At 44.3% G+C, this 18906-nt stretch overlaps 1 pseudogene; it reads left to right on the top strand.

The window, feature by feature from the left end:
* The first annotated feature begins 593 nt into the window (after positions 1 to 593).
* Positions 594 to 18906, top strand: part of LOC139249767 (probable G-protein coupled receptor 139) — an 85027-nt pseudogene continuing 66714 nt past the window's right edge.

Here is an 18906-nt window from a genome sequence, read left to right on the forward strand (position 1 = left end):
GGTACTGGGTAAAATGATGGAATCAATTATTAAGGATGTCATAGCAGTGCATTTGGAAAGAGGTAATATGATAGGTCCAAGTCAGCATGGATTTGTGAAAGGGAAATCATGCTTGACAAATCTTCTGGAATTTTTTGAGGATGTTTCCAGCAGAGTGGACAAGGGAGAGCCAGTTGATGTGGTATATTTGGACTTTCAGAAGGCTTTCGACAAGGTCCCACACAAGAGATTAATGTGCAAAGTTAAAGCACATGGGATTGGGGGTAGTGTGCTGACATGGATTGAGAACTGGTTGTCAGACAGGAAGCAAAGAGTAGGAGTAAATCGGGACATTTCAGAATGGCAGGCAGTTATTAGTGGGGTACCGCAAGGTTCTGTGCTGGGGCCCCAGCTGTTTACACTGTACATTAATGATTTAGATGAGGGGATTAAATGTAGTATCTCCAAATTTGCGGATGACACTAAGTTGGGTGGCAGTGTGAGCTGCGAGGAGGACCTCCAAAGGACAATGGTCCTTGGACGAGATAAAAAGCGTCTGGGGAAAAACGACCCGTATGAAAAATAAAGAGCGAACTAGATGGTCCCTAGCGGTTATGGGCCAGATTCGAAAGCGGAACGAAATTATAATGCGTCCCCAAGTTGATCGAGAACTGCCCAGTACAAAGGATCAATTGCAAGCAGTTTGTGCACAGCTGCGACAGAAAAAGCTTGAACTTGAAAAGCTGGAAGTGGAAGTTAAAGATCTTAAAGGTGAAATTAAAGAATGGAAAACATCATTAGGTCAAGAGACAGTAATAGGAAAAGGAAAATGTATTGATCAATTCCAAGGGTACCCATGTTTGGAAAAATTAAAAGCGCAAACCCGAAGACACGGCGGAGGAATAGATACGAATACTGAATCCTTCGACGATACAGGGTCGGAGGATGAAGAATTAGGGGTGCACTTTGCCCCGTTTAAAAAAAGACGAGTTGTAGTCAAATCAGAAGAGACTGCGGATGAGGGCGGAAGCAAAAAAACAAAGAAAAGGGTGTACGAAGAATACTTAGTTGATGATCCGGCAGACCCAGTGAAAATTGATAAATGGTCCAAGGAATTGCCCAATCCAAAGAAAGGGGGAGTAAAAACGTGGAACCAATTGGACCGCTTAAGAAATATATATCAACTTCATCCCTGGGACGGAGTGCAAATTTTGACCATAATGGTGCCAAAAACACAGGGAAGAAAATTGCACGACAAGGTAGAAGAAGCTTTGGGGCAGAATGATCAAGAATTAGACGCAGGATGGGAGGCGATTAAACACTGGCTGCAAGCCTTCAGTCCAGCTAAGACAGACTGGGGAAAAATTGCAGCCTGCCAACAGAAAGGAATGGAGGATGTCCTGGAGTATGACGAGCGGTTTAGATGCACGTGGCTAGAACATTTGGGTATGAATAATATGGATGAGGAAATGGATGAACACTTTTGGACCGCTGAAAGCAGCTTTCGTGGCAGGTCTAAATCCAGAACTGTCAAAAATGCTTAAGGTGGTGTTACCAGACTGGGAAGGTCGAGGAACTACCTTTGAAGCATTGGTGGATCGATGCAACCAAATAGATGGGGATATGGGAGCTAAAGTCCGAGCTGTACAGGCTATGAGATGAAAATCCCAGGATTCAGATAAATAGTTAGTAGGGAAATTACCCGGAAAATGTCATTATTGTGGGAAAGAAGGTCACTGGGCCAAGACCTGCAGGGCCAAACAGAAAGGTCGTGGCTGGGGAAGAGGACGCAGCCAGGGATACAATTCAGCCAACAAGCCAGGCTTGTCACAAGTTAACGACCTCATAGAAGCATTTAAGCGATTGACAATACAACAACAGAAGGAGTTACTTGGGATAGCAAAAAACGATTAGAGCCCACCCTGGCCCCCCTCCTCGCACTAATACAACAAAGGGGAGATGGGCTATATATAACTGTGAGGGTGGGTGATAAGGATGTGGATTGTCTTTTAGACACAGGGGCGGATTTTACATGCTTATCCCTAAAATATGGAGACTTTTTGCCGTTGGATGGTAGGGCACGTACAGCCTATGGAGTTGGGGGCCATAAAATGGAAATTAAAAGGACAACACCGGTACTTATCGGGCTGGGTCCACATGAACTAACCATGCCGGTCTGGATAGGCCCAGTAGATCAACCCCTTTTGGGAATGGACGTTCTAATCCAAGTAGATTCATCGTTGCATTTCGAGGATGGTCGGGTGAGATGGCCAATTAGAACTTTGAAGAAAGAAGAATTGAAGGAACACCGATATGGGCTAAAGATAAGAACGATTGTGGCCTACTCCAGATGGAGCCTGCGTCATTTACAAGGACCAAGCCTCCATGCACTAAACAGTATCCCATCAGTCCAACTGCCATCGTGGGAATCTTACCGGTTATTCAGCAATTGGAGAAACAAGGGGTGCTTATTAAAACGCGTAGCTCCTCCAATAGCCCCGTGTGGCCGGTACAGAAATCTAATGAGACTTGGCGTTTGACTGTCGATTATAGGAAAGCTAACCAGTGTATTGATCAAAAAGCTCCTTTGGTCGCAGATCCCTCCACCATTTTTAATGCCCTCAAACCGGAACATAAATGTTTCTCGGTTATAGATATGGCCAACGGATTTTAGTCGGCGCCTCTGGCACCGGAGGTTCAACAGTGGTTTGCTTTCACGGTCCAAGAATAACAGTATACTTGGACCCGGTTACCGCAGGGTTTTCACAACAGCCCTACGTTATTCCACATGGCTTTACAAAGCCATTTGCGAGAATTACCTCCCCTGTCACCCACAGTCATCCAATATGTAGACGATATCCTGCTAGCTTCAAACACGGAAGAACAGCATGAACAAGGTTTACGAGCTTTGCTGGATCACCTTCGGCTGAAAGGACATAAAGCCAGCATCAACAAAGCACAAATATCCCAAGAAGAGGTTGTATACCTGGGACAAAAGATTTCACAAGGAAAGAGAGAACTTACCCAGGATAGAACTGCAGCCATTCGGGCTGCTAAAAAACCCACCACTATTCAGCAACTAAGGTCTTTTTTGGGATTGTGTAACTTTAACAGAAATTGGATTGAGTCCTTCACACAGCTTGCTCAGCCATTGAATGATATTTTAAAGGGGAAACGTGCCTCTAAAGAAGCCATCACCCTCACAAAAGAACAGCAAGAGCCCTTCCTGAGTTTGAAAAAGGCTTTGTGTTCGGCAACGGCTCTGGGAATCCCCGACAGTGGTAAGCCATTTACCCTGTTTGTCCATGGGAAAGAAGGATATATGACAGCTATACTGACACAAAAACATGGGAATCAGCAAAGACCTATTGGCTATTATTCGGCAAAACTGGATGCCGTCGCCCTCGGATGGGGAAGTTGCCTAAGGGCCATGGAAGCTACATGTCGAGCGGTAATGACCACTGCGGGTCGAGTCCTCGACCAAAAGCTGATTGTCAAGTGTCCCCACACCGTCCACGATTTGCTGTCTATGAATAGAATGTCTCAGGTGACAGCAGCAAGATGGACCCGCTGGACAGCAGTTTTGGAAGCTCCTAATCTCCATATCGTCCGGGCCAGCCCGGTTAATCCCGCAACTATGCTCCCGATGTCAGAATCGAGGGAGCAAGAGGGGGGAGAATGTGAAGAGCATGACTGCGTGGAGATTTTAAAAGAAACAGAAGAAGCAGCCTTAGCAGCAGAGGAGCCTCTGCACAACCCAGACCTCATCCTGTTTACAGATGGTTCCTCCTTTGTTGAGAATGGTACCAGAAAAGCAGGATGGGCAGATACAATCTTATATGAGGTAGTGGCAAAAGGATGTTTACCCTCAGGAACGTCAGCACAACAGGCCGAGTTCCGGGCCCTGTCAGAGGCATGTCGAATAGCAGAAGGACAGACAGCTAATGTCAACACAGCTTCGCGTTATGCTTTTGGAGTCCCTCACGACTTTGGTATGTTCTGGCGGAAAAGAGGATTCATCACTGCTGCTGGTACACCTATCCGAAATGGAAAAGAAGTCCGAGATTTACTGGAGGCCATACAATTACCTCAGGAAGTGTCCATCCTGAGGTGTAAGGCCCATACCAAGGAAAATACCACAGAAGCACAGGGAAATGCCCTAGCTGATCAGGCAGCTAAAGATGCCGCCTCACAGGGCGTTCCTCCAGAAGAACCAACACAGATGTGCAGATTGAAAGCACTCAGGACTCTGACACGAGACCTTCAAACAATGCAAGGCGAGTGCTCCCGAGAGGAAAAATGGACATGGATTGAGGCAGGAATTAAGCTATGCGAAGATGGTGTCTGGAGACAAAGACTTACCGACAAGCCAGTCGCGCTACAAGCGCTTATGCCTTTTTTTAGCACAACAGATCAACTCGTGGGGGCACTTGGCCTCAAAACAGATGACGGCACGGTTCCAGAAAAGCTGGTGGGGTCGGGGATTTAAAAAACATGCCCAGCTGGTAACAGACCATTGTTTGGTCTGCCAGAAAAATAATTCTGGACCCATCACGGTATTGCCCCAACTGAGGCCCTCTGTCCCTGTCAGACCATTCCAGCATCTGCAGGTTGATTATATATCTCTTCCTTCATGCCAAGTATTCACAGATTCTCTAGATGGGTATAAGCTGTCCCAACTAAAAGAGCCACAGCCAATCACACTGCAAAGGTCTTGTGTAAGGATTACATTCCCCGATGGGGAGTGCCGAGTAGCATTGACTCAGATCAGGGAACACACTTCAAAGGTGCTGTCTGCCAAGAAGTCTGTAGGTTACTGAACATTACGTGGGATTTACACTGTCCTTATCATTCACAATCATCAGGACAAGTAGAACGAATGAATCGAACTCTGAAACAACGGCTTGCCAAATATCACCAAGAAGGAACACCATGGCCCCAGGCACTATCAATAGTGCTGTGTAGCATTAGGGCAACCCCGAACAGAACTACAGGTCTCAGCCCATTTGAAATTATAACAGGAAGACCCATGTTGCTGCCAGGAACTATCGATTTACGGAAAGCTGATGTTCACTTAATGAGTGACACTTTGTTATCATACTGTCAAAACTTAACCAATGCTATTAGTTCTGTTTCCCAACAGGTATCGGCAGCTTGGGGTAATCCACCCGAAGGAGGACACGACATAATCCCGGGAGTCTGGGTGTATGTGAAAAAGTTGCATAAAGAACCTTTGGGTGCCAAGTGGGAGGGACATTATCAAGTGTTATTGACCACCCAGGCAGCTGTTAAAGTCCAAGAAAGAAAGCCTGGATCCACGCTTCACACGTTCAATGAGCACCCGTAACTGAAGCTGAAATCTAACAAGGACAATTACTTTTTGCGAATATGTATAAATTTACTGTATTATTGATTGTTGGTATTCTCGGCCTACTTCTTACAAGCCGACCTTCTGCACCAAAGGGAAATAGTAGGGTAGCAAGGGAATTACATGTAAATACCTTTTTATATATGTCATACATTTATTCCAAACAAGCTAACATTTCTAGTTGTTGGGTGTTTGCGCATATCTCTATTCACTCAAAGGGATGGATTCCCTTGAGGCCAGTTTCCTTGAATATCTCGGAAATGGCTGAGTGGATAATTAATCAAAATAAAACAGGCAATGCGTTTCAGGATACGGAAAACTGGGCATGTAAATGGAAGTCAGCAGGTTACATTCTGACTACTTTGAAGGGGGATACCAACCGAGCTACAATAATTTCAAACGGCCCCCATTTTTTGTTATCACTAAAACAACGGGAATAGGAAGACCAGGGGAATCGGTCTGTCTGATTAGAAACATCAAAGGATGCCAAAATATGGGGTATTTTAACTGCTCCCGGAATTATAACATAATCAAGTCACGGAACCGTGCAAACTGGGCTGATGTGGGAATTTTAACATAATGGGGATTCTGAATAAAACAGATGAAAAAGCTTGGACAGGCCCCGGAGTGTTGCTGACAAAGAAACAGCTAACATTCATTGCATATAATGGCACCTATTGGGTGTGTGGCCACAAGGCCTACCCTTGGCTGCCCCAGAATTGGATGGGATCCTGCTATTTAGCCTACATTGTGCCTTATATGTATCATATAAAGTCACTGTCGGAACATTTACACCGTCCTAAGAGAGCTATCACAGAAACAGAGAGGTTCTTTGCATTCTGATCCCTGGGTATGGGACCGCCAAACTGGCAAGGGAATCCATTAACATGGCATCCGTTGTGGAATGAGTAACCAATGATACCTCAGAGGCCCTAGTTAAAATCAATGCAGAAATGGTAGCAATCCGCACAGTAGCCCTACAGAATAGACTGACACTTGATTACATCCTGGCTGAAAAGGGAGGTACTTGCACCCTACTCGGAACTGAGTGTTGCACATATATCCCAGATAGCTCCGAAGAAATTACCCACTTAGCGGAGCATATCCAAAAGGAGATAGAAAAACTTAAGCAACCCCCATCATTCACTTTGTGGAGTGGAGCCACTGAATGGCTAGGTTCAATAGGAACTTCTTTGGTGGAAGGTTTAATTCTATTCATTGTAATTGTTTTACTTTTATATTGTTTGTGTATGTTGATTAAATGTTGTTGCGACCAGGCGGCTGTAGCTGCTGTCCCGCAGGAGAGACACCTTGCAGGTCCCAGCAGACCGTCTGTACATGGCACAGGGGTATGTTATGCTTAAGGGAAGGTTGTTTACTGGTTGAACTAAGATATTGATTTGGATTAAATTGGAATAAGGTTAATTAGCCTACTAAAATCAGACTTCCATTGTGGCCACGATGGAACTCGGGTTGGTGTAAATTTGTGTGGAAGCTACTAGTCCGGACATGTGGCGAAACACATCAACAAATTTTAGAAGGAAACTCTATTAGCATGTATGAAATTATTTTGTAGAATGTTTAACCAGAGATACCTGATGTTTTATGATTCAGTTTGTGAAAGAATCAAAGTGGGGGATTGATAGATAATTCAAACAGGCTGCATTTAGACAAGTGGAGAAAACACAGACTCCAATGACTATGTGCAGTTCAGCATGTTGCATTAAGTCATTCATCAACTTGACATTTTAGGACCTTGGGTAGCGAGCCAATTAAAAGGTTAAAAGACTATTAATTGAGCCAATAAGGTCAAAGAAGGTGAGTTCTTTTCTGTAAATTGATCCAGGTATACGTACAGCCATTTTGACCATGTGGTCCCAGAAGAACAAAGACCTGGCTTAAAGCCAAGAACTTGTTACTGCTGTCTGCCAAAAATAAAGAAGTTAAAACTACAATCGGAGTTCGTATTTCATTGTAAATTAAGAGATCTAACACTCCTTCCCACAGATGTTTAGGGGATCTCAAGCTTCTGTAATTTAGGTCCATTTTGAATTCCCTTTCCTATGAGTCCAAACACTGGGGGGGGGGGTCTCCATGAATGCAGCCCCTTTTATCCCCCGCAGGCTTCGTCTGCCCCTTTAAACTCATTTTAAATGCCCAGAAAGGGATTCTTCTCCTCTGTAGGGGAAAGGTACCTGGAATCTTTGCTAGATATTGGTAAATTCTACAAGTGCGCCGGACTTAACCACTCGACCACCAGGGAACAGCTTCCATACATGTCGATATATTTAGATATATTTATAGATGAACCTGAATATCAACGTCGAGCTACCGAGACCTCATGGCGCAACGGTAGCACTTTGAGTGAGAGAAATTGTTCCACAGTGATACCCATTTCATCTTTTGTTCCCTTTTAAACACTAGAAACTGAGCGAGCGGGAATAAATAGAGAAATAAAAGCACAGGGATATAGGCAAGAGCTAGAGAGAACGGGAAAGATACTGTCCGCACCCAGAACTAATGCAGAAACACCTCTGCTGCGCTCGGGGTGGCCACCCGCAGCCTGGATACACTAACGTCCCAACAGCTCATTGACTGTCGGAGTGGGACCGTGCGGCGCTTCAGAAGACAGGTTGAAAAGTCAAAGTCACTGATTCCGTCTCAACTGCTCCTCCAACCAAGAATAGCAACATACACAAAATTTGCTTTTATAATAGTTACACCTTATCGCCGTGCTAATCAAATAGTTGGCTCGTTGGTCTAGGGGTATGATTTTCGCTTCGGGGTTGATATTGTAAATTCGCGAGAGATTGCGGGTTCAAATCCCGGACGAGCCCATTCTTTTGCAAAGAAGGACTTGCACATCTGCAGCGCCTTTCAGTAACTCATGACGCCCCAAAGCGCTTTACAGCCGTTGAGTTATGTTTGAAGTGTTGTAGTGTGGGGAAAGATGTGTCCAAATCACCCCACACGAACCTCAACTCTTTGCGAAGGAGTTCGGTGCAAATAATCAGGTGCCTCAGGGACTTGGACTTTCTTTGAATGAGTTCTGCTTGTACCTGTATTCAAGCTTGAAACAGCAACTGGGCTTCCATCTCACAGGAGCAGCGTGTAGCGGTTTGCGAGTAGGTGACGAGGTTTGGGGTTGATGTGCGTCGCTTTCAATCTTTGAAATTTCGCCAAGCAAAGAAACGGTGAATCCAACTGTCCCTTTAAGCATTTTGTTTGCATTTAATCACAGCAACATCCGCAGTCAGAAGCTGAAAAGGAATTAAAACCTACTACCGGCTTCGGGACAATCAGAATACTTCGTCACAGACAAGGCACCGGAAGGCTGGAAGGTAGATCACACCGGTTGTGGGAGAGCTGGTTGGCGGTGACATTGAAGTGTCTGCAGTGTGCGGGACCAGACTGCTTCCACGTATCCACAATGAATGTCCCACCCTTTATTTGTGAAAAGTACAACTGAGAGTAGACAAGTTCCATCCCGGTCGGAGCAATCCAAAGCTTTAACTGATTGACACCCTGATTTTGCTTGGCTTGCATCATGTTCTTCCATCAGTCTCTGTGATGTAAAGGGTTAGTGCATTCGGTTTTTATCCGAAAGTTGGTGGTTTGAGCCCACCCAGGGGTGAAGCCTTTAACTGCTTTTTCCCCGAGGATTCGTTGCCGCACAGATCCAGGTTGTCATTGTGCGTTTTGGCTGCACGAATATATTCTGCAAACATTGCCAGCTGTGCTGTTATCCAGTGAGTTCCCACTCCAGTACTTTACTGAGCATTCAGCTCAAGTAAAACAATTACATTTTTGGATCATGTTCTGCCATCCAGCCGACTAGAAATAAATTAAGTTATTATGTTTAAAGAAAAGGACAATAATGACACCAAGCATTACGATGCAGCGATGCAGCAATGCAGCGTTCCCTGGTGGTCCAGTGATTAGGATTCGGCGCTCTCACCACCGCGGCACTGGGTCAATTTCCGGCCAGGGAAATTGCACTTCCATCAAAATTTAAACCTTATAAGAAAGAGTTATGTGCATCGCATGTGGAAAAAAAGATTCATTGATTTAAACATCATTCATTAATCCATTGTAGAACTTCAATCATTGATTTTGCCCTGAGTACGTGAGGAACTTTTATCCCGACCTCATTGAATTTTAGGAGCATGGTCCAGGACAGGTATCTCCACCTGTGAAAGTAGGAAACTGCTGGAAATAGACAACAGGACGGGTAGCCTTTGACAAACAATTAAACCCAGGTTACAGACTCTCTTCCTTCCCCTGCCCTTTGCGGGACACTTGTTTCCCTTTAATTTTACAGACTGACTGAGTTCACTAACCGCGGGGAGAGAGTAGGTGTCTCCGCGAACCCACTGTGCTAACATGGAAGATAACACGATGGGGATGTGGGGTGGTGGATGGGGATCAGTGACATGTTTGTGTAAAGGGCAGTGGAGGAGAAGGATTCACAGCTGTCAGTGAGGGACAGAAGTTGTTTAAGGTGAGCCAACACATTCCCGATCAGCACAGAAGGCATTCACTGGTCAGCTGCCCTCTGCTGTACTTCTGGTCAGAGCGGTTTCCGCAGTGGAGCCCTTATCACGTTTGCTTTCTACGCGAAAGGATCCCGGGCAGGAAGATTATGTATAAACTTGCTGTGGATGAACAGCCATGGGCGAGGTTATTCTCCTGTCAAAAGGACGACAGTGGCTTCTCCCTTATTCTTTAATTGCTCCTTATTTCACTTCACGAAATTGGTCCAGAGTGTCGTCACTTCATCTTTTGTTCCGCTTTAAACACATAAAATAAGGCCGGGGAATAACTACAGAAACCAAAGCACAGGATGCAGACAAGAGGAAGAGAGAAGGGGAAATACTGTCCCAACCCAGAACTAATGCAGAAACCCCTCTGCTGCGCTCGGGGTGGCCACCCACAGCCTGGATACACTAACGTCCCAACAGCGCATTGACTGTCGGAGTGGGACCGTGCGGCGCTTCTGAAGACAGGTCGAAAAAGCAAAGTCTCTGACTGACACCGGGAAACAGTGAGATGGGTTTTGGAGCATAGATCTGGTTATTGTGAAACAGCAAAGAAAATATTAAGTCCAGAATTAAACTCTATAACGTGTGTCCTGCTCGTTTAATGGTTAGGCGCTCACAGAGGGAGCCCGAGTTCGGAATGTGACTGAAGGACAGTCGAAACTTCAATAACTGAACTTTAATAATTGCAGGATGAAATGTTATTCCCGATCTGAATTTACACACTCATATTTTCGGAGATTTAAAATGTTCATTGCTCATCAGACAGGTAACCTGGGGCTACTTCTGTTCAATTTATTTTACAGCAAATATATTCTAAAATAAAGCACGCGCCGGGGACATTTCATGTGTGAGGCAAACGTGATTACCGCTACACTATAGAAACCTTTGCCTAACCTTTGCCCTGGTTCATCATTTGCACCAAATTAACCCCAATGAGATAGGGATAAAAACATGCTCAGGGCATAAAAAATGGTTGAAGTTTTACAAAAGAATTTCATAGATTATAATAATTTCATAGAACATAATAATGTTTAAATCAATCATTCTTTTTGTAATACATGATTTGCATATAGATTTGTGAAATAGATGAATTCTTGTTTTTGTAAGGTTTTGAATTAAAAGTGCAACTTCCCAGGTGGGAATCAAACCGACGACAGAGCAGTGGGATCACCAAGCCCTTGCCACTAGACCACCAGCAAATTATAAATTGTTTTATTGCTGCATCGTTACAGTTGGTGACATTATTGTCATTTTCAATCCACTTGATTCACACCAAAACAAATTGTAACCGTGATCATAAATTCACGCAACTTTGAGATCATATTCAAATGATTTGCTGAATCCACCTTTGCACCATTGCAACACAGGTTCGATTCTTTGTCAGGGAGATAATATTTACAACACGATTATCAAACTAAAACCCGAATATAATTGATGACATGCAGCTAATGTGAAAAATAAGAATTCATTTAATCACCATCAATTGACTGATAACTTTCTTTTGCAGAATGAAAAAAATAATAATGTGGTTACTGAGGGACAGTGGTGGCTTCAATCATTTATTTTTTCTTTTCATGTGATGAACTTTTATCCCTATCTCATTTACACACTGTATTTTAGGAGAATGGTTTAAATTTTAAGTGCTTATGACTCCAGGAATCCGTTGCAACTTTTGTTGAAATTAACAGGACCGGCTACATCACAGAAAAAATATTCTCGAACATAATGTTTTTAGATCATGCCCCGGCCGATCATTCTTCGGTGCAAAGTGGATGAACTGACCCTTCCCCACATTGAACCCCAGTCATCACAGTTAAGGGGAGATTTAATAGAGGTTTTCAGAATTATGGGGAAACTGTTTCCACGAGCAGGAGTGTCGGTAACCAGAGGACACAGACATAAGATAATTGGTAAAAGGAAAAATCCGGGGCGGGGGATGCAGGGAGAGGAGGTATATTTTTACTCAGCGAGGTGTTACGATCTGGAATGCACTGTTTGAAACGTTTTGTCCTCAAGTAAGAAGGAAGTGTTCAGGAATAAAGTGAAATGTTGAATCTTCTGCACTGACTCTCTTTAACAAACATTTCACCGTTCCAAATGGCAGAAGTCACACGGAGATAAATATCCACGACAGAGTCTTTAAACTCCCGCTGGAGGTCCCGAGTTCAATTCCAGAACTGGGAAATGTTCGAGTTGCAACATGTTTTAAGTAAGTGCAGAGGCAGGGAAATGGGGGAGGGCAGGGTGGAAGGCAGGAGAGATCAAATGACAAAACGGAGATGGTGCATTTCTCTTCAACAAATATTCATTATTAGATGCAGGTAAAATATCATTCAAATTATCCAGCGTGTTCTGAATTGTTTCTCCTAATACCATCCGTGCAATAGCCAGAAATTAAATATCGTGTCACATGGTGCGATGGCATGTTCCAGATATTTATATGTATCCACAGAATCAATTTCCAACAGTATCTTCAAACCCAATGACGACATTTATTTCCAATGCGTTTGCTGCAGGAACATGATCAGTCTATTTTTTTAATCGCTTTACTTGAACTGAATGCTCCCAAATGTATTGGAGTGGGAACTCACTGGATAACAGCGCAGCTGGCAATGTTTGCGGAATATATTCGCGCAGCCAAAATGCACATTGACAACCTGGAACTGTGGGGCACTGAATCCTCAGAGGGAAAATTAACAGTTAAAGGCTTTGTCCCAGGGTGGGCTCTAACCACCAACCTTTCGGTTAATAGCAGAACACACCAACCCATTGTGCCACAGAGACTGACGCAGGCACATGTTACAAGACATCGTTAACCAGGGTGTCAATGAATTAAAGCTTCAGATTGCTCTGACCAGGTTGGAACTTGTCCACTCTCAGTTTTACTTTTCCAAAATAAAGAGTGCTTCATTGTGGATGCCTGGAAGCAGTCTGGTCGCACAGTTGCCCCAAGCTAAGTGAGTGGGCAAAAATTTGGCAGATGGGGTATAATGTTGGAAAGTGTGAGGTCATGCACTTTGGCTGAAAAATCAAAGAGCAAGTTATTATTTAAATGGAGAAAGGTTGCAAAATGTTGCAATGCAGCGGGACCTGGGGGTACTTGTGCATGAAACACAAAAGAATAGTATGCAAATACAGCAAGTGATCAGGAAGACCAATGGAATCTTGGCCATTATTACAAAGGGAATGGAGTATAAAAGCAGGGAAGTCTTGCTACAATTATACAGGGTATTGGTGAGGCCACACCTGGAATACTGCGTGCAGTTTTGGTTTCCATATTTATGAAAGGATATACTTGCTTTGGAGGCAGTTCGGAGAACGTTCACTAGGTTGATTCCGGAGAGGAGCGGGTTGATGGGACTGGACTGTTTAAATGCAGGAAGAATGTTCCCAATGTTTGGAAAGTCCAGAACCAGGGGACATAGTCTATGGATAAGGGGTAAGCCATTTAGGACAGAGATGAAGAGGAATTTCCTCATTCAGATAGTTGTGAACCTGTGGAATTCCCCACTGCAGATAGTTGTTGATGCCAGCTCATTCGATATATTCAAGTGGGAGTTAGATATGGCCCTCACGGCTAAAGGGATCAAAGGGTTTGGAGAGAAAGCAGGAAAGGGGTACTGAGGTGAATGATCAGCAATGATCATATTGAATAGTGGTGCAAGTTCGAAGGGCCGAATGGCCTACACCTGCATCTATTTTCTATGTTTCTATGTTTCTATGTTGACTTATGAGGAAAGGTTGAGTTGGTTGGGCCTTTACTCATTGGAGTTCAGAAGAATGAGAGGTAATCTTATTGAAACGTATAAGATTATGAGGGGACTTGACAAGGTGGATGCAGAGAGGATGTTTCCACTGATGGGGGAGACTAGAACTAGAGGGCATGATGTTAGAATAAGGGGCCGCCCATCTAAAACAGAGCTGAGGTAAAATTTCTTCTCTCAGAGGGTTGTAAATCTGTGGAATTCGCTGACTCAGAGAGCTGTGGAAGCTGGGGCGTTGAACAAATTTAAGACAGAAATAGTTTCTTAAACGAGAAGGGGATACGGGGTTATGGGGAGCGGGCGGGGAAGTGGATCTGAGTCCATGATCGGATCAGCCATGATCTTATTGAATGGCGGAGCAGGCTCGAGGGCCGTATGGCCTACTCCTGCTCCTCTTTCTTATGTTCTTATGTTGTATAATCTGGAAAAACTATTCCACTGTTTATACAAACATTAAGAGAGTAAGAGGAGATACTAAATGATGTTTGCACAGGAGGAGTTTTTGGGGAAGAGAATGATTGTCGACAGGAAGTACTTGAGGCAGACACCACTGCAACTTCTGAGGCAAAAGTGAGCAATATTTGACTCAGATGAAGACACAAGACTATGGAGGGAGGGAGCAGAGCAGAGGGAGCAGTGTTCGATTACTCCAACAAACCGCTGGCAGATATGTGCTGGACAGAATGGCCTCCTACTGTGTTACAAACACCGATTATTCAATTGTTGATGGCTGTGTATTTCTTGCATTGTCCCCGCTGAGGAAGTGCAGTCTGAAGTGTGAAGAGGAAATAGTGCATTCGGTCTGCACGTTTTTCGGTTTTGGAAACAGCTCTTTGCTTTCAGGAATGTTACGTTTGCAATTACCGAGCCTCACGGTGGATATTGACAGGGCAATATGAGCGGAAATATGAGCGGTTTGCGTCCAGACTGCGAGCTGTGCACTCCATAAGTAATCCCACTGAGGATCTGAAGATGTAACCTCTCTCACACACACAATCTTGCGCTACAAGCAGTGCGTGATGTTCGGCTGAAATTATCGGGCTCCTGTTGAGTTCTGAGAGCATTTGGTCACATGACCATTTTATGCACTACGAACCGACGCAGTAACACCTGGAATGGTGATGGAACAGAGAGAAACCAACAAAGGTTCAAGGAGAGCAAAGGGAAAGGGAAAGGGTGGGATTGAACACCTCAATGAAAAAATGAAAGGGCAGGAAGACGTGAAGTTCAGATCGAGTAAAGAACAGCATTTGACAAAGTGGAATATAAGTACCAAGAGCAAAACTCATCCCCAGCTGAGGATTTGAAAGACATGCCTGTGTCAACGAGAGTTTCAGTAGTTTTCTCCTTTATCATTTGCACTTTTCATCAGTTGGTCTGTGACCAACGGTCCATGCTGCCCTGATGTGAACTGGCCACCCTATATTAAGTATAGAAGCATAGAAACATGGAAAACAGATGCAGGAGTAGGCCATTCGGCCCTTTGAGCCTGCACCACCATTCAATAAGATCATGGCTGATCATTCACCTCAGTACCCCTTTCCTGCTTTCTCTCCATACCCCTTGATCCTTTTAGCCGTAAGTGCCACATCTCACTCCCTCTTGAACACATCCAATGAACTGGCATCAACAACACTCTGCGGTCGGGAATTCCACAGGTTAACAATTCTCTGAGTGAAGAGGTTTCTCCTCATCTCAGTCCTAAATGACTTACCCATTATCCTTAGACTATGTTCCCTGGTACTGGACTGCCCCAACATCGGGAACATTCTTCCTGCATCTAACCTGTCAGAATTTTATATGTTTCGATGAGATCCCCTCTCATCCTTCCAAACTCCAGTGAATACAGGCCCAGTCGATCCAGTCTCTTCTCATATGTCAGTCCTGCCATCCTGGAAATTAGTCTGGTGAACCTTCGCTGCACTCCCTCAATAGCAAGAACATCCTTCCTCAGATTAGGAGACCAAAACTTAACACAATACTCCAGGTGAGGCCTCACTAAGGCCCTACACAACTGCAGTAAGACCACCTTGCTCCTATACTCAAATCCCCTAGCTATAAAGGCCAACACAGCATTTGCCTTCTCCTCCACCTGCTGTACCTGCATGCCAACTTTCAATGACTGATGTACCATGACACCCAGGTCTCGTTGCACCTCCCCTTTTCCGAATCTTCCACCATTCAGATAATATTCTGCCTTCGAGTTTTTGCCACCCAAGTGGATAACCTCACATTTATCCACATTATACTGCATCTGCCATGCGTTTGCCCACTCATCTAACCTGTCCAAGACACCCTGCAGCCTCTAAGCATCCTCCTCACAGCTCACATCGCCACCCAGTTGAGAGTGATCTGCAAACTTGGAGATATTACAGTCAATTCCTTCAGCTAAATCGTTAATGTTTATTGTAAAGAGCTGGGGTCCCAGCACTGAGCCCTGCGGCACCCCACTAGTCACTGCCTACCATTCTGAAAAGGACCCCTTTATCCCGACTCTCTGCTTCCTGTCTTCCAACCAGTTCTCTATCCATATCAGTACATTACCCCCAATACCATGTGCTTTAATTTTGCACATCAATCTCTTGTGTGGGACCTTGCCAAAAGCCTTTTGAAAGTCCAAATACACCAAATCCACTGGTTCTCCCTTGTCCACTCTACGCGTTACATCTTCAAAAAACATCCTCACTATTTCTGGGACCACTTCCTTAAGTACTCTGGGATGCAGACTATCTGGCCCCGGGGATTTATCGGCCTTCAATCCCATCAATTTCCCTAACACAATTTCCCGCTTAATAAGGATTTCCTTCAGTTCTTCTTTCTCACTAGATCCTCGGTCCCCTAGTATTTCCGGAAGGTTATTTGTGTCTTCCTTCATGAAGACAGAACCAAAGTATTTGTTCAACTGGTCCGCCAATTCTTTTATCTCCATTATAAATTCACCTGAATCTGACTGCAAGGGACCTACATTTGTCTTCACTAATCCTTTTCTCTTCACGTATATATAGAAGCTTTTGCAGTCAGTTTTTATGTACCCAGCAAGCTTCCTTTTATACTCTATTTTCCCCCTCCGAATTAAACCCTTTGTCCTCTTCTGCTGAATTCTAAATTTCTCCCAGTCCTCAGGTTTGCTGCTTTTTCTGGCGAATTTATATGCCTCTTCCTTGGATTTAACACTATCTTTAATTTCCTTTGTTTGCCATGGTTGAGCCACCTTCCCCGTTTTATTTTTACTCCAGACAGGGACGTACAATTGTTGAAGTTCATCCATGTGATCTTTAAATGTTTGCCATTGCTGATTCACCATCAACCCTTTAAGTATCACTCACCTGTCTATTCTAGCCAATTCACATCTCATACCTTCGAAGTTTCCTTTCCTGAAGTTCAGGACCCTAGTCTCTGAATTAACTGTGACACTCTCCATCTTAATAATGAATTCTATCATATTATGGTCACCCTTTCCCAAGGGGCCTCGCACATCAAGATTGCTAATTAGTCCTCTCTCATTACACATCACCCAGTCTAGGATGGCGCTCACTCTAGTTGGTTCCTCAAGACATTGGTCGAGAAGACCATCCCTAATACACTCCAGGAAATCCTCCTCCATCTCATTGCTACCAGTTTGGCTAGCACAATCAATATGTAGATTAAAGTCGCCCATGATAACTGCAGTACCTTTATTGGATGGCCATACTGCCCCTCGAACCTGCTCCACCATTGAATAGGATCATGGCTGATCCGATCATGGACTCAGTTATACTTCCCTGCACACTCCCCATAACCCATTATTTCCTTATCGTTTAAGAAACTATCTATTTCTGGCTTAAATTTATTCAATGTCCCAGCTTCCACAGCTCTCTGAGGCAGCGAATTCCAAGATTTACAACCAACTGAGAGAAGAAATTTCTCATCATCTCAGTTTTAAATGGGGGGCCCCTTATTCTAAGATTATGCCCCCTAGTTCTAGTCTCCCACATCAGTGGAAACATCCTTTCTGCATTCACCTTGTCAAGCCCCAACATGATCTTATACGTTTCGATAAGATCACCTCTCATTTTTCTGAATTGCAATGAGTAGAGGCCCAATCTACTCAACCTTTCCTCATAAGTCAACCCCCTCATTGCCGTAATCAACCTAGTGAACATTAACTGAACTGCCTACAAAGCAGGTATATCCTTTGGCAAATATGGAAACCAAAACTGCACGCAGTATTCTAGGTGTGGCCTCACCAATACCCTGTATAACTGCAGCAAGATTTCCCTGCTTTTATACTCCATCCCCTTTGCAATAAAGGCCAAGATTCCATTGGCCTTCCTGATCACTTGCTGTACCTGCATACTAACCTTTTGTGTTTCATGCACAAGTACCCCCAGGTCCCGCTGCACTGCAGCACTTTGCAACCTTTCTCCATTTAAATAATAGCTTGCTCTTTGATTTTTTTCTGCCAAAGTGCATGACTTCACACTTTCCAACATTTTCCTCCATCTGCCAAATGTTTGACCACTCACTTAGCCTGTCTATGTCCTTGTGCAGATTTCTTGCTACCTCACACGTTGCTTTTCCTCCCATCTTTGTATCGCCAGCCAATGTGGCTATGTTACACTCGGCCCCTTCTTCCAAGTCGTTAATATAGATTGTAAATAGTTGGGGTCCCAGCACTGATCCCTGGGGCACCCCACGAGTTACTGAGATGAGAAAACATTTCTTCACTCAGAGGGTTGTGAATCTTTGCGATTATATTCCACAAATGGCAGTGGCAGCTCAGTCGTTATGCATATTCAATACAGAGATCAACAGATTTTTGGATCTTAAGGGAATCATGGGATATGGGGATAGTGTGGGAAAGTGGAGTTGAGGCAGAAGATCAGCCATGTTCTCACTGTACGACGGAGCAAGCTCGAAGGGATGAATGGCCGACTCCTGCTCTTATTTCTCGCGTTCTTATGCACTTATTCGGTATTTTGCCTCATAAGCAGTGAAGCTGTAACCCTGAGAATATACGGAACGCGTGCTCAATAACAGATCCAACTTGACGTGTGGTGGGTCAAGTTTACTTCACTTTTCTAGTCACAAGAACATAAGAAATAGGAGCAGGAGGCAGCCATTCAGCCCCTCGAACCTGCTCCACCAATCAATAAGATCATGGCTGATCTGATCATGGACTCAGCTCCACTTCCGTGTCCTTCCCTCCCTTAATACTCAAAACTCTGTCAATCTCCGCCTTAAATATATTCAATATCCCAGCTTCCACAGCTCG

The sequence above is a fragment of the Pristiophorus japonicus genome, unplaced genomic scaffold (genome assembly GCF_044704955.1).
Source record: "Pristiophorus japonicus isolate sPriJap1 unplaced genomic scaffold, sPriJap1.hap1 HAP1_SCAFFOLD_332, whole genome shotgun sequence".
NCBI classification, from domain to species: domain Eukaryota; kingdom Metazoa; phylum Chordata; class Chondrichthyes; family Pristiophoridae; genus Pristiophorus; species Pristiophorus japonicus.